The sequence below is a fragment of the Coregonus clupeaformis genome, chromosome 5 (genome assembly GCF_020615455.1).
Source record: "Coregonus clupeaformis isolate EN_2021a chromosome 5, ASM2061545v1, whole genome shotgun sequence".
Lineage (NCBI taxonomy): Eukaryota > Metazoa > Chordata > Actinopteri > Salmoniformes > Salmonidae > Coregonus > Coregonus clupeaformis.
In genome coordinates this window covers 35,366,774-35,393,537 of record NC_059196.1, presented here as the reverse complement: position 1 = coordinate 35,393,537, position 26,764 = coordinate 35,366,774, and the positions used below count along the sequence as shown (strand labels likewise).

The window sequence follows — 26,764 nt, the reverse complement described above, 5'->3', positions numbered from 1 at the left end:
GTAGTGTACTCCGATGCATATTCATTCTAAACGAATCACCAGGACCTGCAGAGCAGTAATTGAAAACCATCCTATCACAGATTTGAAGGTATGTTACATAAATGCCTTGTTTGGGGATGATTACTTTGTGAAAGCATTCAGGTTTGCTAAAAAAAGATTCAACATTTGATCCGATATTGAAATTACATTTACTATGCGTATTTTTGTTGGCCAAAAATGTTATAAATATACTTATTTGAACCATCAAATTCGATAGCATCAACATATCACAATAACCTTATTTTATGGAGATTTGGTTTAGCTTGCTAGAATAGATGCGCAACATGTGACTGCGCCTCAGAGTCTGTTCAATAATTTTTTTGGGGGTAACGCTTCATTTTAACGCGTCATTATTACACTGTAACAGGTATTGTAGTTAACTGTAACAACTCATAGTTCATGTGTAATAACAACTTGTAACTGGTAGTAATTGCAGAATGTAATTACAGAGGTGTATCAATGAATGCTTATTACCATGCTTGTTACAAATGGGCAGGTTTCCACTAAATTCTAATATGGGTGGCATCGCAGTTGTGGAAAAATACACAATTTCAAAGCATAGTACATGTAATGTTTGCCTAAGTACGCTACAATGTAATTACCAGTTATTACACAAGATTTAGCCAATTAAAATTATGTGTATCTTGAGGGGTACTTACTTGTAATTAATGTGTACTTATACAGTACATTATCCATCCTGACAACCTGGCCTTCATTTTAAAGGTGCAATATGCAGAAACCATTTCCTGGTTGCTAAATTTCTAATAGCTCGCCTAATTTCAGTTTATGTGACAAAACAAGCAATGCATAATGTAGAGAATCATTGTACTATCTAAACTGCTGTGAAGTATATTTGAAAATAACCAAAAATATTGTATTTTCAACTGTTTGAAGCTGGTGTACAAAACCGAAAGTAAAAGACGCAAAAACGAGACTTAAGAATGGGAAGCACAGAAATAGAGAACATAGAACAGATCTACCGCTTCATAGACTTGCTTTCAATGAGCGTGACAGATCTATAACTAACATTTCTATGTGAATTTGGTAGGGTCGCCCAAAAAGTTAAATATTGCAGCTTTTAAGCTTCTGGAAGTTTCACTTCATTACACAATAATGTACAGAAATTAAGTAATACTTCCAGAAGCTTTCAATTAGGGCCAGGTTGTCAGGATGGGTAATGTACTATATAAGTACACATTAACTACAAGTAAGAACCCCTCAAGATACACTTCAATTTAACAAGCTAAATCCTGTTTAACACCTAGTAATTACATTGTACTTAGGCAAACATTTCATGTACTATTCTTTGAAATAGTGTGTTTTTCCTAATCTGGGATGACCAAATTAACCCAGATGGTACACTTTATTTTGGTGGCAAGTGCTAGCAATAACGTTGAGTGGAGATATAGTTTCATCAGTGCACATTCATGGGTACAGTGAGGGAAAAAAGTATTTTGATCCCCTGCTGATTTTGTAAGTTTGCCCACTGACAAAAACATGATCAGTCTATAATTTTAATGGTAGGTTTATTTGAACAGTGGGAGACAGAATAACAACAAAAAAAATCCAGAAAAATGCATGTAAAAAATGTTATATAAATTGATTTGCATTTTAATGAGGGAAATAAGTATTTGACCCCTCTGCAAAACATGACTTAGTACTTGGTGGCAAAACCCTTGTTGGCATTCACAGAGGTCAGACGTTTCTTGTAGTTGGCCACCAGGTTTGCACACATCTCAGGAGGGATCTTCTCCAAGTCATTACGGTTTCGAGGCTGACATTTGGCAACAAACCTTCAGCTCCCTCCACAGATTTTCTATGGGATTAAGGTCTGGAGACTGGCTAGGCCACTCCAGGACCTTAATGTGCTTCTTCTTGAGCCACTCCTTTGTTGCCTTGGCCTTGTGTTTTGGGTCATTGTCATGCTGAAATACCCATCCATGATCCATTTTCAATGCCCTGGCTGAGGGAAGGAGGTTCTCTCCCAAGATTTGACGGTACATGGCCCCGTCCATCGTCCCTTTGATGCGGTGAAGTTGTCCTGTCCCCTTAGCAGAAAAACACCCCCAAAGCATAATGTTTCCACCTCCATGTTTGACGGTGGGGAGGGTGTTCTTGGGGTCATAGGCAGCATTCCTCCTCCTCCAAACACGGCGAGTTGAGTTGATGGCAAAGAGCTCAATTTTGGTCTCATCTGATCACAACACTTTCACCCTGTTCTCCTCTGAATCATTCAGATGTTCAGACGGGCCTGTATATGTGCTTTCTTGAGCAGGGGGACCTTGCGGGCGCTGCAGGATTTCAGTCCTTCACGGCGTAGTGTGTTACCAATTGTTTTCTTGGTGACTATGGTCCCAGCTGCCTTGTGATCATTGACAAGATCCTCCCGTGGAGTTCTGGGCTGATTCCTCACCATTCTTATGATCATTGCAACTCCATAAGGTGAGATCTTGCATGGAGCCCCAGGTTGAGGGAGATTGACAGTTCTTTTGTGTTTCTTCCATTTGCGAATAATCGCACCAACTGTTGTCACCTTCTCACCAAGCTGCTTGGCGATGGTCTTGTAGCCCATTCCAGCCTTGTGTAGGTCTACAATCTTGTCCCTGACATCCTTGGAGAGCTCTTTGGTCTTGGCCATGGTGGAGAGTTTGGAATCTGATTGATTGATTGCTTCTGTGGACAGGTGTCTTTTATACATGTAACATGCTGAGATTAGGAGCACTCCCTTTAAGAGTGTGCTCCTAATCTCAGCTCGTTACCTGTATAAAATACATCTGGGAGCCAGAACTCTTTCTGATTGAGAGGGGGTCAAATACTTATTTCCCTCATTAAAATGCAAATCAATTAATAACATTTTTGACATGCGTTTTTCTGGATTTTTTGTTTGTTATTCTGTCTCTCACTGTTCAAATAAACCTACCATTAAAATTATAGACTGATCATGTCTTTGTCAGTGGGCAAACTTACAAAATCAGCAAGGGATCAAATACTTTTTTCCCTCACTGTAAGTAATTAGAGCCTAATCTCTCGGACAGCGCATCCACGAGGGGTCACAACCTTTGTGACTGTTGTTACTGAATCGGATGCAGCTGAGATGAAACAAAACACTAAGTTTGTGAATTTAGTGGAAACCTGCCCGTTTGTAACGAGCATGGTAACAAGCATTCATTGTTACACCGTTGTAATTACAGACCGCAACTACTACCAGTTATATGTTGTTATTACCGTGTAACTATTGGTTGTTACAATTAACTACAATACTTGTTACAGTGTAATTACACATGTAATTAGACTGTAATAAGGACCCCTTAAAATGAAGTGTTACCCTATAAGAAAAATTAGAAAATCAGCTACGGTTAGTTACACTCTATTGAATATTCTACCGCTGGTGTGATGGGATAAAGTAGCCTAAATCCATGTGTGCGTGTTTGTCCTGAGATGCTTTTTGCTACACTTTAATTTAATCAATTTTGTCAAACAAGTGCAAAATGTTTACTTGCCTCCTGTAAATCAATTTGTGTTCACCTCAATCTCTGAAATGATGAAATAGCCTACCTGACCAACACCCTCCAGGTGGTAGGTAGGCCTACCTCCTGACTTAAAATCACCCACTTAACTACTGCATTCCATCCTATTTTACAAGTACAATAGAATTAGGAATTAGAACCAATTTAATAGGATGTCTGACTAGTTCAACCAGAGGTTACACAGGATGGACACTGGACAGAGATTGGCATTATTGCATCAGGCTGCTGTGATTATTTCATATTTTATTGTTCACCAGAACTTCAGGTTTGGTCATTTCCCTTTTTGCACAAAGAATCTGTCGGTTCTCTATTTTATTTCTCTCTGCATTGTTGGGAAGGGCCCATAAGTAAGCATTTCACTGTTAGTCTACACCTGTTGTTTCAACGTGGTCTCAGAGCATTTCGTATTATTCTGTACGTAAATCAGAAAGTTTGCAAAGTTACAGAACATTTGTTATTATTCTGTACGTAAATCCGAGACACTCCATTTAGTATGAAATGTATGTTTCATATGGTATGTTAATTTGTGGAAATCCATCATCCATTTCTTATGATATGTTACGAATTACAATTTGTATGATATGTTACGAATTACAATTTGTATGATATGTGTTACGAACCCCGTGGCTTTAAAAGTCTAGGGTGGATGGAACAGAGACCCGTAACATAATTCATGCAAATTAGTATCATGACATGGAAACAGTGAGAACAAAAAATACACCGACAACCATAAACTACCGTCAAACACAAGATGTTTATTTTTAACACACGGTAAAGGTTTGGGAAAAAGGGCTGAGCAGGACGCAAGAAATGAAACAATAATGTAAAAAAAAAACTAAACTGATCTTGCCTGCCTCAAGAACCGCTAAGCTACTGCTAATCATACAAAAATTACAGTGGGTGGTCCGCTCAGGTCTAACTAGTGTTTTTAGACTATTTTCTTCCTACGGGTAATGTATGCCCAAGGGCAACTTGCTTAAATCCCCCTTTTCCCAGAAACACACAACAAAGTTACCAAACAGAGTAACCAGCAAATGAGTGAGTACACAAAACACAGGACACCACAGTATCCATACTCACATACGGAAATAGTCTCTCCCAACAAACACAACTGACTGGCTTTTAAAACAATGGGAGGTGTGAGTGGGAAACCAGAAACAGGTGGTGCAATACAGAGGAATGTCCACTGATTGGTCCACCTCAGCAATCAGCAGACAAACGGATGTCGGACAGGTGGGACACCCCAATGACCACCAATCAGGAACATAAAGGACATCTGTGATTAGGGCAGAAGGAGAGGAAAAACACAAAAACACACACAGGATACCTGTATCCGTAACACTCCCACCCTTTAAAGAGCAAACCACAAGGGTTTGCGACACACCATCACAACACCCAAAATTCAAAAGATCAACCACATCCTGATGGGATAACAAAAAAAAACCAGTTCTTTAAACACGAGACAAAGCATCAGCCAACACATTATCCAACCCCTTTTTGTGGCAGATCTCCAAATTATAATTTTGCACTACAAGTGCCCAACGCATAAGGCGTTGGTTCTGGTTGTACATCCGGTGGAGAAAAACTAAGGGGTTATGGTCAGTATACACTATCACTGGTAATGCACTGGAACCAACATATACTTCAAAGTACTGCAGAGCTAACAACAAAGCTAGAGCTTCTTGTTCAATGGTGGAATAGTTTGTCTGACATTTGTTAAATGTCCGCGAAAAATACAAGACAGGATGGTCCACTCCACTCTGGTCCGGCTGCAGTAGAACAGCACCAGCACCTCTGGCACTTGCATCTACCTCCAGTTTAAACGGTTGTTCAAAATCTGGCGCAGCAAGAACAGGAGTACTACATAAGAGTGCTTTAGCAGTGTTGAAAGCAGTACGACAATCTTCAGACCATACACATTTTCTTGCCGGACTGAGCAAATCCGTTAATGGTGCAACTACCGCAGAGACATTTTTACAGAAACTACGGTAGTAGCCAACCATCCCTAAAAAACGGCGTAGCTCTCTTCTGGTGGTAGGTGCGGGAAATGCATTTATAGCTGAGACCTTGGCATCTACAGAGCGCACCTGACCATGGCCGACCTGTTTACCGAGATAAGTAACAGTGGCCTTCCCAAACTCGCACTTTGCTAAGTTCAGGGTTAGAGAAGCGGCTGCTAGACGTTCACACACTACCCTTAGAGTGTTAACATGATCAGACCACTCAGTTGAATAAATTACCAGATCATCAAGGTAAGCACTACAATTAGGAACTCCAGGCAATACTGTGTTAACCAGGCGTTGGAAAGTGGTTGGTGCGTTCCGCATCCTAAATGCCATGACAGCATATTGTAGGAAGTGATCTGGGGTCACAAAGGCAGAGATGTCGGAGGCACGTGAGGTTAACGGCACCTGCCAGTAACCTTTTAGAAGATCTAGTTTGGTTACATAAGTAGCAGCACCAACAGTGTCAATACAGTCATCCAGTCTGGGTAACGGGAACGAGTCGGGCACTGTGACAGCATTGACCTTCCGATAGTCCGTACATAACCTGGATGTCCCATCAGGTTTAGGAACCAGAATGCACGGAGAACTCCAAGGACTTGAACTTGGCATAGCAAGGTTATTCTCCAGCAAATAACCGACCTCATCCCTCATTATCTTTCTTTTAGAGACGTTGACACGATAAGCATGTTGCTTGATAGGTGCAGCGTTTCCAACATTAATGTCATGTTCTAACACATTTGTGCATGTAGGAACATTATTAAAAAGACATGGAAAGCTGTGTAATAGCCTCACAATATCATCTGAATGTCTGTCCGTTAAATGAATCAGGCTTGACAGGAGAGACAGCAGCATCTCTGAATTGGGCAATCTAGCACACTGCTGCTGAGTATTGCGCAACTCCAAACCATCTCCGTCCACATCATTAACATGACCTCCCACTACAGCCGTAGCAGCAATAGAGACAGCCGAGTCGGCCAGTTTCTCTGGACTGTCTATCTGAGTGACGGGTCTGGTGTGGTATGTCTTCAACATGTTAAAGTGGCACACACGAGATTGGCGTTTTCTTTCAGGAGTCTGTATCACATAGTCAGTTTCACTTAGTTTCTTTTCAATTACATAAGGACCAGAGAAACGTGCTGACAATGACGCTCCTGGCACAGGCAACAATACAAGAACTTGGTCACCTGGCTGCAGTGAACGAGAAACAGCCTGGTTGTCATAATGCCGTTTCATCTGTCTCTGTGAGGAAGACAGCGCTTCCTTTGCTAGAGCACAGGCACCATGTAGGCGCTCACGAAAGCGACTAACGTAGTCCAACACATTTTCTTTCGCACACAACTCTTGTGATAAAAACTGATCCTTAAGGACTTTCATAGGTCCTCTCATGGTGTGTCAAAACACCAGTTCAGCTGGGCTGAACACTAGGGATTCCTGTACTGTCTCACGGACAGCAAACAAAACTAGAGGAACTCCCTCATCCCAATCCTTCTCAGATTCCAAGCAATATTTACGGAGCATAGACTTCAGTGTCTGATGCCAACGTTCAATCGCACCCTGAGACTCTGGGTGATATGCGCTTGACACACGGTGTGTAACTGGCAAGGATTTTAACACTTGTTTGAAAAGCTTAGAAAGGAAATTCGTACCCTGATCAGTTTGTACCACCTTAGGTAACCCAAAAGTTGAGAAGTATTTGATCAACGCTTTACTCACCACCGGAGCAGTAATCCTTCGCAGAGGAATGGCCTCTGGGTACCTGGTGGCCACACACATAATCATCAACAGAAACTGGTTACCAGATTTTGTCTTTGGTAATGGTCCAACACAATCAACCATCACATGTTCGAATGGCTCACCTATGGCCGGTATGGGACAAAGAGGCGCGGGGGGAATAACCTGGTTCGGTTTCCCAGTTACTTGACAGGTGTGGCAAGTTGACAGAACTGAGCCACATCTTGTTTTAAACCAGGCCAAAAGAAATGTCGCAAAACCAGATCATAAGTCTTGGTGACTCCCAGATGTACGGACCACTGGTGATCATGAGCGAGGGATAAAACATTTTGTCAAAAGGCTGTAGGAATCACTATTTGGTAAACATCATTCCAATCTCCGCCAGCGTCAACATGGGATGTCCATTTACGCATGAGGAGATTACCATCAATGAAGTATGCCATGTTTTTCTTCTTTAGCTCCTCCTCTGAGACAACACTAGAAAAACATTTAGCCAGGCTAATGTCAACCTTCTGGTTAGCGATCAGCTGCTCACGAGTGACTGGTAACTGTATTGCCTCGGCTACAAGTTCCACATACTTCTTCCTTTTCCTGGGCTGTTGGTCAGACTGCACCAGCTTACCAGAGGTAGCACCCAAGCTATCCTCTGGGTCACACTCTGAATAGAATCGTGTTCGACAAATCTATCACGTCACCCACTTGTCGTGCTTGAGCACGTGTGACAGCACAAGCGGGGAACACATCTGGATAACCCTGTGCCAGCTCCTCGGAGAGAGACTGGTCACTTTTATCCATTACCTCCAATACGGGTATCACCTTTCCTCCGGCAATATCGTTGCCCATTATAAATGTCACACCTTTTACTGGCAACATAGGACGTACTCCAACTCTGAACAATCCACTGACTAATTCAGAGTGAACGTTCACAAAGTGCAATGGCACTGGGACGAATACCATTTCAATTCCTTGTACTAACACACTGGAACCACAATATGTATTATTGGACAAGGGCAACACATCAGATAGTATGAACGACTGCGCCGCACCAGTATCTCTGAGGATTCTAACCGGACGCTGAGACGCTTCGTCATCTGATATGGAAACAAACCCCTCAAAAATGAACGGTTCATAACTGTGATCTGGGACTGGGACTTTCAAACCACATTCACTATGAGGCATATGTTTTGATTCCGGCCTTACAACCGTACGTATCAGCCCAACACCCGTTGGCGGCCTGGCGTGCTGAGGCATCCCCTGTTTGCGTTTTAGCAGAAAGCAATCATTAACGATATGTCCCACCTTATGACAATAGAAACAGTGACGCACATCTTTTGGGCGTGCTGGATGTACTGCTGGACGACTAGGACTAAAAGTTAGCAACTCTGCGGCCCTGCTCTCCGCACGAGCCGAAAACACGCTCTTATGCGTCAACACAAACTCGTCTGCCAATACAGACGCTTCCGACAGTGAGGATACTTTCGTTCAGATAAACTACAATGCGTTCGGGTAAGCAATTTGTAAACTCTTCTAACAAGATTAACTCCCGTAGAGAGTTAAAATCAGTTACCTTACTAGCAGTGTGCCATTTGTCAAACAGATTTCCTTTGTCTCTAGCAAGTAGAATACTTTTTATGAGACCTAAATCTCTGTCGATATGCCTCAGGAACCAGCTCATAGGCACGAAGAACAGTAGCTTTGACCACGTCATAATTCAAGCTGTCTTCAAGAGGTAGCGCTGCCAGAACCTCTTGGGCTTTACCTGTTAATTTACACTGATGTAAAGTACCTCTTCGGGCCATTTCAATGCTACTGCTATACGCTCAAAAACACTGAAATAGGAATCAACCTCTGACTCCCTAAACACAGGTACCAAGGTGATCTGTCTACTAATATCAAAAGTAGCAGACGACACAGCTGGTGAGGACGGCTCACTAGCAGGCATAGTATGAGCAGAGACTAACCTCGCTGTTTCTGCCTCTAGTTCCATTTTACGCATCTCCAGTTCCATCTTACGCAACTCCAGTTCTTGATCAAGCCTACACGTCTCCAGTTCCATCTTCCGCGTCTCCTGTTCTGCCTCTAGCTTACACGTCTCCTGTTCTGTTTCCAGCTTGTCTTGCCTGATTTGTGCCCGCTCTTCCGCCTCCATTTGGAGCCGTGTCGAGCGGACATCCATCCTGGCATCACTGTCGGACAGTGGGGAGAGTGGGTCAAAACGGGGCAATGTGGGTGGAGCCTCGTACTCAGACACCGACAGGCTTACAGAAGTAGCAACCACATCCACTACAGGAGCAGCAGGCTCAGGCGGCGGTAACTCAAGCACTCGCTCGTTCAATAATATCTCTAACACTGCTTTCCTAACTTCTGCTTTCACTAAAACCCTTGAAATGGGTACAGAAAAGTGGTCAGCCAAAGCCTGTAGATCCACTCTATGGCAATTCTCAAAAACCTCCCACGTAGGGTTTTCCAAAAAGGCATCCAACTCAAAAGTAGCCATCTTAAACTAGCAACACGAGCCGACGAATACTGAACACAAAACCAGTTAGTTACAGCTGCCAAGCTCAACACTGAACCAGACACTAAACTAATTTGCATGAGTAGCATGGGTATCAATGAGAATGATCCCAGACGAGCCCCCACGTTATGTTACGAACCCCGTGGCTTTAAAAGTCTAGGGTGGATGGAACAGAGACCCGTAACATAATTCATGCAAATTAGTATAATGACATGGAAACAGTGAGAACAAAAAATACACAGACAACCATAAACTACCGTCAAACACAAGATGTTTATTTTGAACACACGGTAAAGGTTTGGGAAAAAAGGCTGAGCAGGACCCAAGGAATGAAACAATAATGTAAAAAAAAACTAAACTGATCTTGTCTGCCCCAAGAACCGCTAAGCTACTGCTAACCATACAAAAATTACAGTGGGTGGTCCGCTCAGGTCTAACTAGTGTTTTTAGACAATTTTCTTCCTACGGGTAATGTATGCCCAAGGGCAACTTGCTTAAATCCCCCTTTTCCCAGAAACACACAACAAAGTTACCAAACAGAGTAACCAGCAAATGGGTGAGTACACAAAACACAGGACACCACAGTATCCATACTCACATACGGAAATAGTCTCTCTCAACAAACACAACTGACTGGCTTTTAAAACAATGGGATGTGTGATGTGAGTGAAAAACCAGAAACAGGTGGTGCAATGCAGAGGAATGTCCACTGATTGGTCCACCTCAGCAATCAGCAGACAAACGGATGTCGGACAGGTGGGACACCCCAATGACCACCAATCAGGAACATAAAGGACACCTGTGATTAGGGCATAAGGAGAGGAAAAACACAAAAACACACACAGGATACCTGTATCCGTAACACTCCCACCCTTAAAAGAGCAAACCACAAGGGTTTGCGACACACGTACCATCACAACACCCAAAATCCAAAGATCGACCGCATCCTGACGGGATAACAAAAAAAAAACTAGATCTTTAAACACGAGACAAAGCATCAGCCAACACATTATCCGACCCCTTTTTGTGGCGGATCTCCAAATTATAATTTTGCACTACAAGTGCCCAACACATAAGGCGTTGGTTCTGGTTGTACATCAGGTGGAGAAAAACTAAGGGGTTATGGTCAGTATACACTATCACTGGTAATGCACTGGAACCAACATATATATAATATGTTACTAATTACAATTTGTATGATATGTTACGAATTACAGTTTGTACGATACGTTCCGAATTAGCAAATCGTGCAATACAATTAGCAAAATGTATGATATGTTACGAATTCTAATTTGTTGTGGCTAACGCTAGCTAGGCTAGGGGTTAGGGTTTAAGGTTAGGGTTGGGAGTTAGATTAAAGGGTTAAGGTTAGGGTTATGTGGAAGTAGTTGCAAAGTAGCTAATTAACTAAAATCCTAAAGTTGTCCGTGATGAGATTTGAACACACACCCTTTGGGTTGCTAGACGTTCATGTTATACGCCAACCCATCCACTCCGCCAACCACCATCTTTTCATTTTTGCCTTAAGTACCCTTCTGTCTTATGTAACCATGCCAAACGTAACATACCATACTAAATTGAGTGTCCAGGATTTACGTTTACTATGTTACGTCTAGTCTATGAGACCAGTCTGGTTGTTTATAAAGCATGTGAGGAATACATTTGATTTGATTTGTATGAGTAAATATGTTCCCTCTGCTAGGAAGACCAATATTGTTTTATTGCCTGGTTCTATCAATATTGATACAGTACAAATCAATAAACCAGCAGTGCCTGTTTCCCAGTAAGAGGATTATAATATGACACCTGACTTCCCCATACAGGAGCCAAAATGGTGAACTGCTGTGGATTGGTAACTGTCAAGAATAAACCAGGTACGGTTTTAAAGCAGAAATGATTGTTTACTTCCAGTGTCTGTTTCTCTTCCTTTTTTATTAAAGAAATACTAAAGAACATTCCACCACATTTATATTGTTTTTCACTCAATTAAACATTTCCATGAGATGAGCGTTAAATCACATTTACTATCTCCAAGTGGTTCCCAAACGTTGTCATCGTAAGTTTTCTCTCTTCCATCTATCTCTCTCTCCCTCCATACCTCCCTCTCTCAGTGCCTCTGAAGAGTATTGCTGTGGAGGTGAGTGTGCAGGGGCATGTGGCCACTGTGAGCTCCACTCTGCAGTATGAGAACCAGGAGAAAAGCCCTCTGGAGGCCATCTTTGTTTTCCCTCTACCAGGAGAGGCTGCTGTCTGCAGGTTCAGCGCCAAGATAGGACAGACTGAGGTGGTGGCTGAGGTTCAGGAGAAACAGAAGGTGAGGAGAGATGACAAGTCAACATAGAGACAAATGCAACTGTAGACATTTTTAAGACATTTTCTGAGATGTACAAAAGTATAATTTATAGCAGGATTTGGGTTAATTTCATGTTAATACCAATCAATAACATGTTGGTACAAATGTTGTTACTAGTGTAGTTACAGCGTTATTACACAGGTTTAAGAGCAACTTGGTGTTAAGTGTTACCGGCCGACTAACCTGGCCCCATTTCCATCATGGCCACCTAATAATCCCCTTCATTCCTAATTGGCATATATCACTCCTCTCCACCATGCGATCTGATGTGTGGTGAGCGTTCTGTTACAAAATGGTTGCTGTGCATCACCCAGGTGGGTGCCACACATTGATGGTTGATGAGGGGAGTTTCCCCATTACAATGTAAACTGCTTTGAGTACCTCAGTTGGTAGAAAGGCGCTATATAAATCCAATCCATTACTTATTATTATCACTTATTGGTTAACCAGCAGCTCTCTGCTCTCAGTATTAGATTTTGACCCTATAAAACTGGTTCTCCATCCACTGCTTTGTCAAATCCTACTCTCTGTCAAACCCCATTGACCTGACTAGTGTCAGTCAGACAGCACCCTACCCTGGATGTATGCTACTGTACTATGCTGTGTCTCAGGTTGATGATGCGTCCCTGTCTTCCTCTGTCCCCCCTCAGGCGCAGGAGCAGTATGATGATGCATTGAGCTCGGGACAGCAAGCCTTCCTATTGGAGGAGAGTGATGAGAGCCCGGACGTGTTCAAGCTGAGTGTGGGTAGTCTGCCTCCAGGAGAGAAGGCCTCTGTCAGCCTGGACTATGTGACAGAGCTGGCTGTACAGGCTGACGACAGCCTGAGGCTCTGCCTGCCTGCCGTGCTCAACCCCCGCTACCAACCCCCAGGGTAAGAACATGGACACCTGTATAGAGAGACACAAACCAGTAATACATCATAGGGCAGTGCAAAACAAATTAAAACCTATGTGGGCAGCAGTGTGACTAGGAACCAGTACCTGGTCCCATAGGGCAGTGGTCTTCAGTCCTGCTCTTTGAGACCCACATTGGATGGTGTAGGCTTTAGTTCCAGTCCAGTTTTAATACACCTGAGTGAATGAATCAAGGTCTTGGTGAGTTGGTGAGTTGAAAGGTGGTAGTGCTGGGCTGGAGCAAAAACATGCTAATTTGTTGGTCTCTCTCTCTCTCTCTCTCTCTCTCTCTCTCTCTCTCTCTCCCTCTCTCTCCTTCTTTCTTCTGTCTCTCTCTCTCCCTCTTCCTCTCTCCCTGACCCTGTCTCTCTCCCTCACCCCACCTCTCTCTCTCTAAGGGTCAGACAGTGGTAGTGATGGCAGTGCCCAGGTGTCCTCAGTGCCCGCTGGTTCTGTGCCCTACAGTCTGTCCCTCAGTGCCCGCGTGTCGTCCCCTCATCCCATCTCTAGAGTAGAGTCCAACTGTCCCCTGGACCCACTCAACTACCTCAACACAGAGAAAACCCAAGCCACGGTACTGTGTGTGTCTGTCTGTGTTTGTGTTCATATGCATGTGGAAGTGTGTTTCTTTACGTACATATGAATGTGTGTGTGTACGGTTTGTCTGTGTGTGTGTGTGTGTGTGTGTGTGTGTGTGTGTGTGTGTGTGTACAGTATGTCTGTGTGCTTGCACTCTCACTAGCATCATGAACCATCAGAATCCTTCATAGTTGTTAAATTCCCTCTGACTGCTCTGTCTTCATGTGAATGTTGTTCTAACTGCAGGTCAGTCTGGCTGCAGGTCATCAGTTTGACCGGGACGTTGAGCTGTTGTTGTATTACCAAGACACCCATCAGCCTACTGCTATAGTAGAGGCAGGACAGGCTTCTGCCAAGCCAGGTGAGTGGGTGGTGGGTGTACTCTGTTGTAGATTGGTGTATATGAGATTAATGAGTAGTCTAGTCTACTACCTTCATCCATGTTTACAGAGAATGACATGGTGAGACAGATGGAGAGGTGTCCTGTAGAAATGGAGAAAGACTGTTGGACCTTTCTTCTTTCTTACTTTTGTTTCTTTCTTTTCTCCCCCCAGGCTCTCTGATGGGTGACCCAGTGGTCATGCTGAGCCTGTACCCAGAGTTCCCCAAGGATGTGATGTCATCGCTGACCTCACACGGGGAGTTCCTATTCGTGGTGGATCGCTCTGGCAGCATGGGATGCCCCATGCACAATGGGTCTGGGGCACAGGACCGTATTGGCAGTGCCAGGGTATGAATACACACACACACACAATCCTATTCTAGTAAATGAACAGCTCAAGCTACACAGCATTCACCAAGAGATAGTTTGGAGTGAAATCCAGGACACAGTGGTTACTATTCTGTACTAGTTCTTTAAGACTGTCCTATAAGGTTTATTGAGGAGTAAAGACACTTGTTGGATTTCTCTCTTGCAGGATACTCTGCTGCTCTTGCTTAAAAGCCTGCCAATGGGTTGCTACTTCAACGTCATCGGCTTTGGGTCCAGTTATAAGTCCTTCTTTCCGTGAGTGTTCTCTCCTTCCAACCCCCGTCTCAATCAGTTCAAGTTGTTTCTAAATACATTTAGTAATGTCGTTCTAGGGTTTTATCATGTATGTTGCACCAAGTAATCCGTATTCAAAGATAAACAGTGACATTGTGTGACAGTTAATGTTTACATCTAATCATTTGCAGCAGGTAGGTTAAAGATGAAAATGTCCATGGCTTCGGTCTGTAATATGTAGTGGTGATGACCCTTTGACCTTGTGTGTCTATCTGGACGTCAGTAAGAGTGTGGAGTACAGCCAGAAGACTATGGATGAGGCTCTACAGAAGGTGAAGGGAATGAGTGCTGACATGGGAGGTACAGAGATCCTCCAGCCTTTAAAACATATCTACAGCCAGCCCTGCCTCCCCGACCAGCCCAGACAGGTAACTTACACACCTTACATACACAACCACTCCCATAGAGAAATGTCTGTACTTTCTGTAACGATGGTTCCATTGAAACAGAACCTCATGCCTTGCTTTACTGTGGGTTATACAATGACATTAGGGATGATCTTTTTCGTCAGCTGTCCAGCCAAAATGCTAATTTTAACAATCTAGCTGAAAATAATAAATTGTGTGAAATGTTATTAGGTAACAATAATGTAAATGCCTCTGCTAAAGCCTGCCAACGTATCCTCCAACAGAGAAGTTTCTTTATAAGTTCCTGAATGTCCTTTTATCTACTTTACTTAGTTTTGTTTATGCATACGTGTTGTGACGTCACGAGAGGCTACACAGCTTTCAGCGGGATTGCTCAAGTAGTGCAAGGAGACCAGGTTCAACCAAAACAAGGATTTTATTAAAGGTCTTGGGAAACTAACGAAAGTATAACACAATTCTGTTCTCTGGTGGCTCTTAAGGGTTAACAGTTCAGGGATGTCTCTTCCACATCCAAAATCATAACTCTCCCTCGCTCAAATAACTTTTCCCCAGCCTTACTGTATTCCACGTTGCAGCTAGTGGCCAACCCAGCAAAACGTCCTTCCAAATGTCCCACACGTATTTCCACAGGTGCATACATCCAAAGGTGAGTATTTCCCAAAGGTAAGTATCTCCAAATCCTTATATTCCTCATGGAAGTGGACGTGCAGCACTCTTGTCCTCCCGAGAGCCCAGCTTCGAGACTGTGTCTCTTCACTTCACCAAACCTTCAGCTCATCAGCTCCTCATTTGTTTCAGCTGCGTGGGAAGATTGGCCATAGAGGGGTGGAGTTCCCGACCATACCAGCAGATGGAGCCATAGCTGTCTGGGTTTGCAGCCACCTCAGGGGGATGTAACGTCCCTCCAGGACACAGCCTCTCGTGACATCACACATCCCCCTCCTCGGGACCGACGTCCTCGTCGGGTAAAGGCAGCGAAGAAGGCATCACGCCGGGAGAGGGCGTCCGCATTGCCGTGGTGCTTGCCAGCCTGCTCTCTCTTCAACTCCTCCACCTCTAGGACCAGGGACTCAGCCTCCTGTTGTCTCTCCTTGAGTTTCTTACTGAACGCATCAGCCTTGGTTTTAGCAGAGTTTAGCTTCTGTTGAGCAGCTTTCAGTTCCTTCTCTCTCTCTGCCTCCGCATTCTTCATCTTGTTCTCCAACACCTTGTACTTCTCCTCTGCCTTCTTCTGGACCTCCTTACTACTGCGCAGGGTCTCCTCGCACTCCTCGATGGTCCTGCGCAGCCTCTCCAGCTCCTCCTGTTGCTTAGGGAAGGAGCTCTGTTGGAGTTTAGCCTGGAGGATATCTAACTCTTCTGTCTTCATGTCTAACTGTTGCTTTAACAAACGATACCTCTTAGCGGTCCCCTTCAGACCAGACAGTTCTTTGTCCAGATTCTGTAGCTCCGTCTCTGTGTCGGTCTGGGCACCTGCCATCCCTATCAGAGCCCGGGCGGGGAGTGAGTAATTCGGAGGATTGCACCGGAGCCTTCCCAGGATGAGTCTTGCCTCTCCGTTTCCGAGGTACTCGGGTTATCCTCTCCTGAGACTCTCTCCAGAGTGGGTAAAAGGCTGGGCAGTCTCGTCCAATTAGGACAGGGACGGGAGGGAATCAACCACCCCCGCCGTCGTGTGTATGGTTCCCCGTGTGCTGGTCATTGTAAGTTCAGTAATGGGGTATTCTCTGGTGTCCCCATGGACACAGGAAACTGGGAGGACTTTCCCGGGGGTCAGACACGTTGGGCCCACCAAATCCTTACGCACCAGGGTGGCCCGGCTACCAGAATCCAGTAAGGCCTCCACATCATGGTGATTCACAGTTACCGGGCAGGTGGGGGGTCGATCTGGGCCGCCATCTACGACTCCCAAGAGCGAGGCAACACGGTGTGTGGGTGCTGAGCTGGAGGACTCCGCAGTGGGCATAGGTTCATCGGCTGGTTTCCCACACTGCCAGGAGATATGTCCCATCTCCCCACACCGGTAACACTGTCGAGTTTCCCCCTCCTGGTGTACTCTTCTTGGACCCGCCTGGTTTCTGGCTCCCCCTGGAGCCGGGATAAGTCCTGACGTGGCTGGGTTCGAGACCTTGGGGTCCTTTGGACGGGTTCTTCCCATTTGTGGTGGGGCCGCCCTCCTGGGGTCTTTTCGGGAAGCATTCAGCATCTCCGCTGTGGCCTGGTACTTTTCCACAGCTTCCACGGTCAGATCAGCCGTGGTCAAGGCCTGTTGACTGATGAACCGTTTTGCCTCATAAGGCAGGGCGCGTAGGTAACGATCCACCACAACGGCCTCCACCACCGCCGCTGCTGTATTCCTCTGCGGATCCAGCCATTTCCTTGCGATTCGGACAAGTTCATGCATCTGCGCCCGAGGAGGTTGGTCTGGTTGGAAGGTCCAGCTGTGAAAGCGCTGGGCCATACCAAACTTTGTGAGTCCATATCTGCTGAGGATCTCAGACTTCAGGGCATCATAGTCAGTAACCTGGTCAGGGCCCAGGTCCCGGACAGCATTCAGCGATTCCCCGGTTAGAAAGGGGGGCTAACAGACCAACCCACTGTTGCTTGGGCCAGGCTTCCCTAGTGGCCGTGGCCTCAAATGCATGCAGGTATGCCTCAATGTCATCGGTAGCTCCCATCTTAGATATAAAGTCACTTGCCTTTATTGGGCGGGTATTTTGGACCACCCTCTGTCTCTGCAACTGCAATTCCTCTGCCTTCAGAAGGTTGGCTTTCTTTTGCTCCTCCAAGAGAGCCACGTTTGCTTGCATCTGGGCTTGCTGGCCAGCAACAAGGGCTTTCAATATGTCCTCCATTTCAGTCGGCGGGGAGCCTACGGCCAACTTGGAAAACTGGGTGATCAAACCTTCGGTATCCTCCTCTGACATGCACTATTAACGCTTGAGAATGCCCGTATTCTCCACCATCTGTGACGTCACGAGAGGCTACACAGCTTTCAGCGGGATTGCTCAAGTAGTGCAAGGAGACCAGGTTCAACCAAAACAAGGATTTTATTAAAGGTCTTGGGAAACTAACGAAAGTATAACACAATTCTGTTCTCTGGTGGCTCTTAAGGGTTAACAGTTCAGGGATGTCTCTTCCACATCCAAAATCATAACTCTCCCTCGCTCAAATAACTTTTCCCCAGCCTTACTGTATTCCACGTTGCAGCTAGTGGCCAACCCAGCAAAACGTCCTTCCAAATGTCCCACACGTATTTCCACAGGTGCATACATCCAAAGGTGAGTATTTCCCAAAGGTAAGTATCTCCAAATCCTTATATTCCTCATGGAAGTGGACGTGCAGCACTCTTGTCCTCCCGAGAGCCCAGCTTCGAGACTGTGTCTCTTCACTTCACCAAACCTTCAGCTCATCAGCTCCTCATTTGTTTCAGCTGCGTGGGAAGATTGGCCATAGAGGGGTGGAGTTCCCGACCATACCAGCAGATGGAGCCATAGCTGTCTGGGTTTGCAGCCACCTCAGGGGGATGTAACGTCCCTCCAGGACACAGCCTCTCGTGACATCACAGTGTATAGATGACGTAATGTATAATAACGGTTACCAAAAATGTAGATGATGTGATGTATTATCGATGACGCGAAAGGAACAACTGTACCATGTTTGACTAGGTTTGTTTTTTAGTGTCTCAACTATCTGAGAGGTCCACAATGTGGTTTAAAAAAAATCTGTCAGTTATTGTGGAGTGGCACTTTAATATTTGTTCTAACCTCTAATCACCTCATTCATTGGCCTTCTACATACCTTACACACTGAGATCCATACAGGTTCCTCCTGAAACACCTCAAACTCCTCCCACCTTTCCATGTGGAACACACGGGAGGGATATGAACCTGGGTCTCCCACGGCAGCAACCATTTGTCTTAGTCCATGAGGACATTCCCGCCTGGGCCGAGTACAGACACTGGTTCTGAAGTTTGCAGGCGGGGCTACCTCATGACAAGACCATGACTAACTCATGTCCGCTACATTCACCCCCCCCCCTCACGAGAGCCAATGGCATGTTTAGTTACTGCGTTACAGCCAACCAATGGCATGTTTAGTTACAGAGTTACACCCAACCAAACAGTGTCTTTTGAGTGTGGTATTTGCAGTACCACACCTGGCTTACTGGGACAGCAAATAGACCTGTGTTTTTTGGTTACTGGGGAAACATACTCAGTATACCTCAGGGCTGCACATACATTATTTAACGTTAACACATGATGAACATACCCTCTGTCATCCTCAGCTCTTCTTGTTCACTGATGGTGAGGTGAGAAACACCAAGGAAGTCCTGGATCTGGTGAAGACGAATGCTGGTTCTCACAGGTAGACCCACAAGCACTGTTTCCCCTATCATTACCTACTTGGGGCAGAGATCCCATAGCTAGCTCTGTTACCTCCCACCTGTGAAATATTTACACTACCTGGTTTTAATAGAGAGTTTGTTACAGAGGCCATTGCACCTGTCTGGAAAGTAAACCAGTGGAAACTACAGTACCAGTCAAAGGTTTGGACACACCTACTCATTCAAGGGTTTTTCTTTGTTTTTACTATTTTTTACATTGTAGAATAATAGTGAAGACATCAAAACTATGAAATAACACATATGGAATCATGTAGTAACCAAAAAGTGTTAAACAAATCCAAAAATATTTTATATTTGAGATTCTTCAAATAGCCACCCCTTTGCCTTGATGACAGCTTTGCACACTCTTGGCATGATCTCAACCAGCTTCACCTGGAATGTTTTTCCAACAGTCTTGAAGGACTTCTCACATGCTGAGCACTTGTTGGCTGCTTTTCCTTCACTCTGCCGTCTGACTCATCTCAAACCATCTCAATTGGGTTGAGGTCGGGGGATTGTGGAGGCCAGGTCATCTGATGCAGCACTCCATCACTCTCTTTCTTGGTTAAATAGCCCTTACACAGCCTGGAGGTGTGTTGGGTCATTGTCCTGTTGAAAAACAATTGATAGTCCCAATAAGCCCAAACTAGATGGGATGGCGTATTGCTGCAGAATGCTGTGGTAGCCATGCTGGTTAAGTGTGCCTTGAATTCTAAATAAATCACAGACAGTGTCAGCAGAAAGCATCCCCACACCATAACACCTCCTCCTCCATGCTTTACGGTGGGAAATACACATGCGGAGATCAGCCGTTCACTCACACCGCGTCTCACAAAGACAAAAATCTCCAATTTGGACTCCAGACCAAAGGACAAATTTCCACCGGTCTAATGTCCATTGCTCGTGTTTCTTTGGCCAAACATTTCTCTTCTTCTTATTGGTGTCCTTTAGTAGTGGTTTCTTTGCAGCAATTCGACCATGAAGGTCTGATTCACACAGTCCCCTCTGAACAGTTGATGTTGAGATGTGTCTGTTACTTGAACTCTGTGAAGCATTTATTTGGGCTACAATTTCTGAGGCTGGTAACTCTAATGAATTTATCCACTGCAGCAGAGGTAACTCTGGGTCTTCCATTCCTGTGGCAGTCCTCATGAGAGCCAGTTTCATCATAGAGCTTGATGTTTTTTGCGACTGCACTTAAGAAGTAAAGAAATTCCACAAATTAACTTTTAAGAAGGCACACCTGTTAATTCAAATGCATTCCATGTGACTACCTCATGAAGCTGGTTGAGAGAATGCCAAGAGTGTGCAAATCTGTCATCAAGGCAAAGGGTGGCTATTTGAAGAATCTCAAATATAAAATATGTTTTGATTTGTTTAACACTTTTTGGTTACTACATGATTCCATATGTGTTATTTCATAGTTGTGATGTCTTCACTATTATTCTACAATGTAGAAAATAGTAAAAATAAAGAAAAACCGTTGAATGAGTAGGTGTTTCCAAACTTTTGACTGGTAGTGTATATCAACAATGCTCTAACCACTGGTCTATTTGACTCAAAAGATTCATTGTAAAACCCAATCTAAAGTAAACCTACCCAACCTGTCTGTGAGCAGCAGTGTGGGCGAGTTATGTAGGTTAGGGTTTTTTCACCCCTGTGAGAAAATGAAAGCTTTTGTATTGATGATTCTTCCTGTACAGTTATGTTTTAATTCAGTCAGCCCACAAGCACAAGTGATAGGGATTTGGTTGATAGCCTTATTTTAGTATTTGACAACAACCACAACAATAATACTGTTTCCTGGGTGTGTCCCTGCCAGGTGCTTCTCCTTTGGGATTGGGGAGGGGGCCAGCACTGCTCTCATCTCTGGGGTGGCCAAACAGGCCGGAGGGCATGCACAGTTTATCACAGGACAGGACAGGATGCAGCCCAAAGTAAGAGAGCTTATTAGTGTGTGTGTGTGTCTGTAAAGAGAGGGCTGTATTGGTTACAAACATTTTCATCACCTCCATTATTCTCTCTATTGCTTTTTCTCTTTCCTTTTTATTTCCTTTTTTTACTCTGCCCCCTCCTTCACTCTCCTCCCTCAGGTGATGCAGTCCCTCCGGTTTGCCCTGCAGCCTGCTGTGGTGGACATCTCAGTCAAGTGGAATGTCCCAAAGGAGGTGTCTGTCACCCCTCTATCTCCACCAATCAGAGTGCTCTTCCAGGGTCAAAGGGCACTTCTGTATGCCCAGCTCACTGGGGAGGTGAGGGCTCTGCCTTCATGTTATGAGTGTTAATATTGTTGAACATACAGTGTGTCAATGTTCAAAGGACACTGGGAAGGTCATAACTTATTTGCAAGACAACAATTTTTTGGGTCACGGTCCACGTCTTTAACTCAACCCTGTATTTCCTTGTTTTCTCTCCTTCTGTCTGTCTGTCTGTCTGTCTGTCTGTCTGTCTGTCTTTCTCTCTCTCCTTCTCTCCCTCTCTCAGAGCTCAGGGGACACAGAGGGCTCGGTGACAGTGAAGTACAGCCTGGCTGAGCAGCCTGTTGAGAATCAGCTGAGCTTCAGTCTCAAACCTGCAGAGGACACTGGGTAAAAACAACACTGTTTACACTGTGCAGGCCTTGGTCAGATGCATTAAGGGAACGTGCCACTATTTACAGGCAAGACTGCCATGACGTTCCATTAACAGAATCTGTCCCAGCACTTCTAATGCATTTCAGTTATGTTATATGATTTGATACATTTAATACTGTAGGTACCCCCAACTTATCATCAACCCTCCTCTCCCCCACTCTACCAACTTAATCTCTCTAACCCTCCTCCCACCTTCAACCTCTCTCTCTCTCTCTCTCTCCTCTCTCTCTCTCTCTCTCTCTCTCCTTTTTCCCACTTCTTCTTCTCTCTGTCCCTCCTCTCCAGACTGACCGTCCACAGGCTGGGGGCTCCGAACCCTGATCCGATCCCTGGAGGTGGAAGAGAGGGAGCAGGATGGGGAGAAGGAGGGAGTGAAAGAGAAGGTGGTAGAGCTCAGCGTCCAATCAGGAGTGAGCAGTGCCTTTACTGCCTTCATCGCTGTCCACAAAGGAGATGGAGAGGCCCTGCAAGGACAGCTGCTACGCAGACAAGTCCCCACGCCGAGTGAGTGTGTGTGTTACAGAGAGGCTGTGCAAGGAAATGATTTTATGCATATATGTAAACCGCGCTAAATAAGTGGTAACCACGAGCTGTGGTGTCGCAAACTGTGCCCTCTGCACGTGTAAGACGGAGTCGTCATTGTTTAGTCATTAATGTGTTCTGTGCGTGTACCTTTGTTTGTAACCCAGTGACCTGTGTTTTTCCCTTCTTTCTCAGAGTTGTATCACTGCCCCATACCCTTGATGATGGCGTGTAGTATGGCTCCTTCCAGCCCCAGGCACATAATGATGGGATGTGGAAAGAGAAGGGCTCTGTCCAGCCCCGAGCCCATCATTTCGGGGAGTGCCATTAAAATGAATTGGTTAAAGGATGTCCAAGCTGATATGTATACCCCAGGCGAAGGGTTAACGTTCAGCAAAAAGAGTAAGCTTGAAGGTCAGCACCAAGTCTATTTGGTTAAGAAACAAGTTGCATGTCTCAAGTTCATGACTCTATTTCAATATGCTTACATATCACTATTATGAGTTAATAATAATACTGTTAATTTGTATTAAGATAGTGATCTTATGGGTTCATGTTTAAAGTCTGCATGTTTTGATGAAACTACATGTTTTATTAATTTCATTTTCAATTCAAATAATAATTAAATTTGACAATGTGGAATTGACACATTTCATAACTTTGATCATTTTCACATTTCATAGCTTTTACAGAAATGTTGGAAACAAAATAATTGTTAATGTTGAATTATACTGAACAAAAATATAAACGCAACATGCAACAATTTAATTGATTTCACAGAGTTACAGTTCATATGAGGAAATCAGTCAATTGAAATACATTAATTAGGCCCTAATCTATGGATTTCACATGACTGGGAATATAGATATGCATCTGTTGGTCACAGATACCTTAAAGAAAATGGGCCTCATGATCTCATCATGATATTCAAATAACAATTGTGTTGGTTGTCCGTAGCGTATGCCTGCCCATACCATAACCCCACCACCACCATGGGGCACTCTGTTCACAACGTTGACATCAGCAAACCGCTCGCCCACACAACGCCATACACATGGTCTGCAGGTTGTGAGGCCAGTTGGACGTACTGCTAAATTCTCTAAAACTACGTTGGCGCCGGCTTATGGTAGAGAAATGAACATTCATTCTCTGGCAACAGCTCTGGTGGTCATTCCTGCAGTCAGCATGATAATTGCATGCTCCCTCAAAACTTGAGACATCTGTGGCATTGTGTGGTATGACAAAACTGCACATTTTAGAGTGGCCTTTTATTGTCCCCAGCACAAGGTTCACCTGTGTAATGATCATGCTGTTTAATCAGCTTCTTGATATGGCACACCTGTCAAGTGGATGGATTATCTTGGCAAAGGGGAAATGGGAATGTACGGCACTAACATAACCAATTTACATTGGGTTTCAGGTTTGGATGCTTTAGAAGTATTAGACTGTGACAAAGACTGTTAGGAAGGTCATTTTAAGAGTTAATGTCTGTGTTAACCTAATTCCAAATACATGCTAATTGTTACTATTTTTATTGTGACTTTAATACTCAAGCACAGCTCAAGGATTTTACTGCAACGGTTAGGGTTAGGGTTGTAAGCATTTTGATCATTTGTAACCATTTCTGACCATTATGTTTTCCCATCCCATCAGACTTTGACTCTCCAGCCCCAACCTCTAAGCCTGTGAGGGACCCTCTCCTCCAGCTGATCTCCCTTCAGAAGGCCTCTGGTTCCTGGGTTCTGGAGGCAGCGTTGGCTGAGGTGCTGGGGAAGACTGAGGAGGAGGTGGCCAAGCCAAAGCCTGCACAGGTAGGTCCACAGAGTTCAACTGACACTCAGTGATATGGCGTTTCCACAGGCAGCAAGATGAACCGAAAATATTGCAGATGAGCTTGCTGCAAGATGATGCACTCACACAGAGTATCTGCACGTGTGCTCTATAGAAAGACCATCAGCTCTGGACAAAGGCATGATGACCATTGAACTGAATCTCCCCAAAATACCCATGTCTCAGCGTCCTTATCTTCTGCCTCTTTCCTCTCTCTCTCTCTCGCTCTGTCTCTCCATCTGTCTTTCTCTTGCTCTCTCTCCGTCTCTCTCTCTCTCTCAGGTGGACCATGAGGTGTGGGCCACGGTTCTAGCCCTGGTATGGCTCTATGGTTTCAAGATGGAGGCTCAGGAGGAATGGCAGTTTCTGGCCATGAAGGCAGCATCATGGATCCAGGCTCAGAAAGGTAGCTATAGTTTACTCTCATAGTCCTGGCATCTAAACTCTTGTCCTTCATCTGCCCTGATTGGAAATAAGTTGTTTAGGTGAAAGCAATTTCCTAGTAGGGATCCAATGACAAATATATTTGTTTTTTTGAATATAATCATTCACAATACAATGTTGGTGGTATTTTGTCTTCAAACAAGTGTTGAAGATACATTTTGCCCATCCTTGCCACCATGATGCCACAGTATAATGATACCTGTTCTGGTGATGTTGTGTGTTTCAGTGGCCAGTGTGTCCGAGTGTGTCCAGGCTGGAAATAACCTTCTGGGTTGCCAGGTGCAGAAAGACACCCTGGGGCTCTGAGAGGTTCACCCTGCCTGTCCTCTCTCTGTGCCCCATGCGCCTGCTACTCTACCTGGGGTCAGATACACACGCTTCCCTGCCTGCTTTTAGTCACCTGCTTCAAGCAACCTGTGGAGCTAGCAACTGTACCGGTCTGAACAAGCCTAATTATCAACCTCTTACCTATAATAGTCTACTGTAATTTACTGTTAGCACACTTATGTATCTCATTGTCAAATCAAATCCAATTTTATTTGTCACATGCACCGAATACAACAGGTGTAGACCTTACAGTGAAATGCTTACTAAGAAGCCCTTAGCCAACAATGCAGATTAACGAAAGAATACATAAAAAAAATATATAATAATAAGCAGTAAAATAACAATAGCGAGGCTATATACAGGGGGTACCGGTACCGAGTCAATGTGTGGGGGCACCGGTTAGTCGAGGTAATTGAGGTAATATGTACATGTAGGTAGAGTTATTAAAGTGACAATGCATAGATAATAAACAGGGAATAGCAGCAGCGTAAAAAGAAGGGGGGGGTCAATGCAAATAGTCTGGGAAGCCATTTAATTAGATGTACAGGAGTCTCATAGCTTGGGGGTAGAAGCTGTTTAGAAGCCTCTTGTATTGGGTGTTATTAACATATCAATATGAATCTATATGTTCCATATACAGCTATACTTGTTAGACTTTGTTTTGGTTATCAATTCCATATAGGCTACTGGAAACAATGTGTCTATAGTACTTGTCATCACTAACCAAAATGATTTCCTTAATTTCACAAAATGCTTGATAAAATGCCTTCCCGCTGAGCACAGTTGTCAATTCAATGTAATTTAATTGAAATTATGTGTAAACAATGTTGATGCAACCAGTGTGCGCCCAGGGGGTTATTATTGTACGTATCCATTATCCACGTATATGGGGCCAAATGCATGCAGGAAGGAGTTGTGGACAATATGGGAAGCCAGATGTGTGCCTATCCCAGTGCCTTTACTGTGTGATCATGTAACACTGTGTCTCTGTATTCATGTAAGTCCTCATATACGACTGCACTTGATAAAAATCTATCATAATCTACATCTTTATTGGTCATTGTATCTATTTTTATTAATGACAACTCTGTTCCTTCTGCATGAAACCTACAGCTGGAGTTTCCAACCCCTCCTGGAGAGCCACTGGGTGTGCCGGCTTTTGTTCCAGCCCTGCTTGAACACCAGTGGTGTAAAGTACTTAAGTAAAAGTACTACTTAAGTAGTTTTTGGGTATCTGTACTTTGCTTTACTATTTATATATTTTGGACAACTTTTACTTTTTCTTCACTGCGTTCACCTAATGAAAATCATGTACTTTTTTCCCTGACACCCAGACGTAGTAGTTACATTTTGAATGCTTAGCAGGACAGGAAAATGGTGCGATTCACACACTTATCAAGAGAACATCCCTGGTCATCTCTACTGCCTCTGATCTGGCAGACTAATTAAACATAAATTCTTTGCTTGTAAATTATGTCTTAGTTTTGGAGCGTGCCCTGGCTATCCTTAAAAAAAAATATATATATATATATATATATAAATAGTGCAGTGTGATTTGCTTA

General features: G+C 44.3%; 1 pseudogene; it reads left to right on the top strand.

Moving 5' to 3' along the window:
• Positions 1–25,580, top strand: LOC123484411 (annotated as a pseudogene).
• The last annotated feature ends 1,184 nt before the right edge of the window (positions 25,581–26,764 follow it).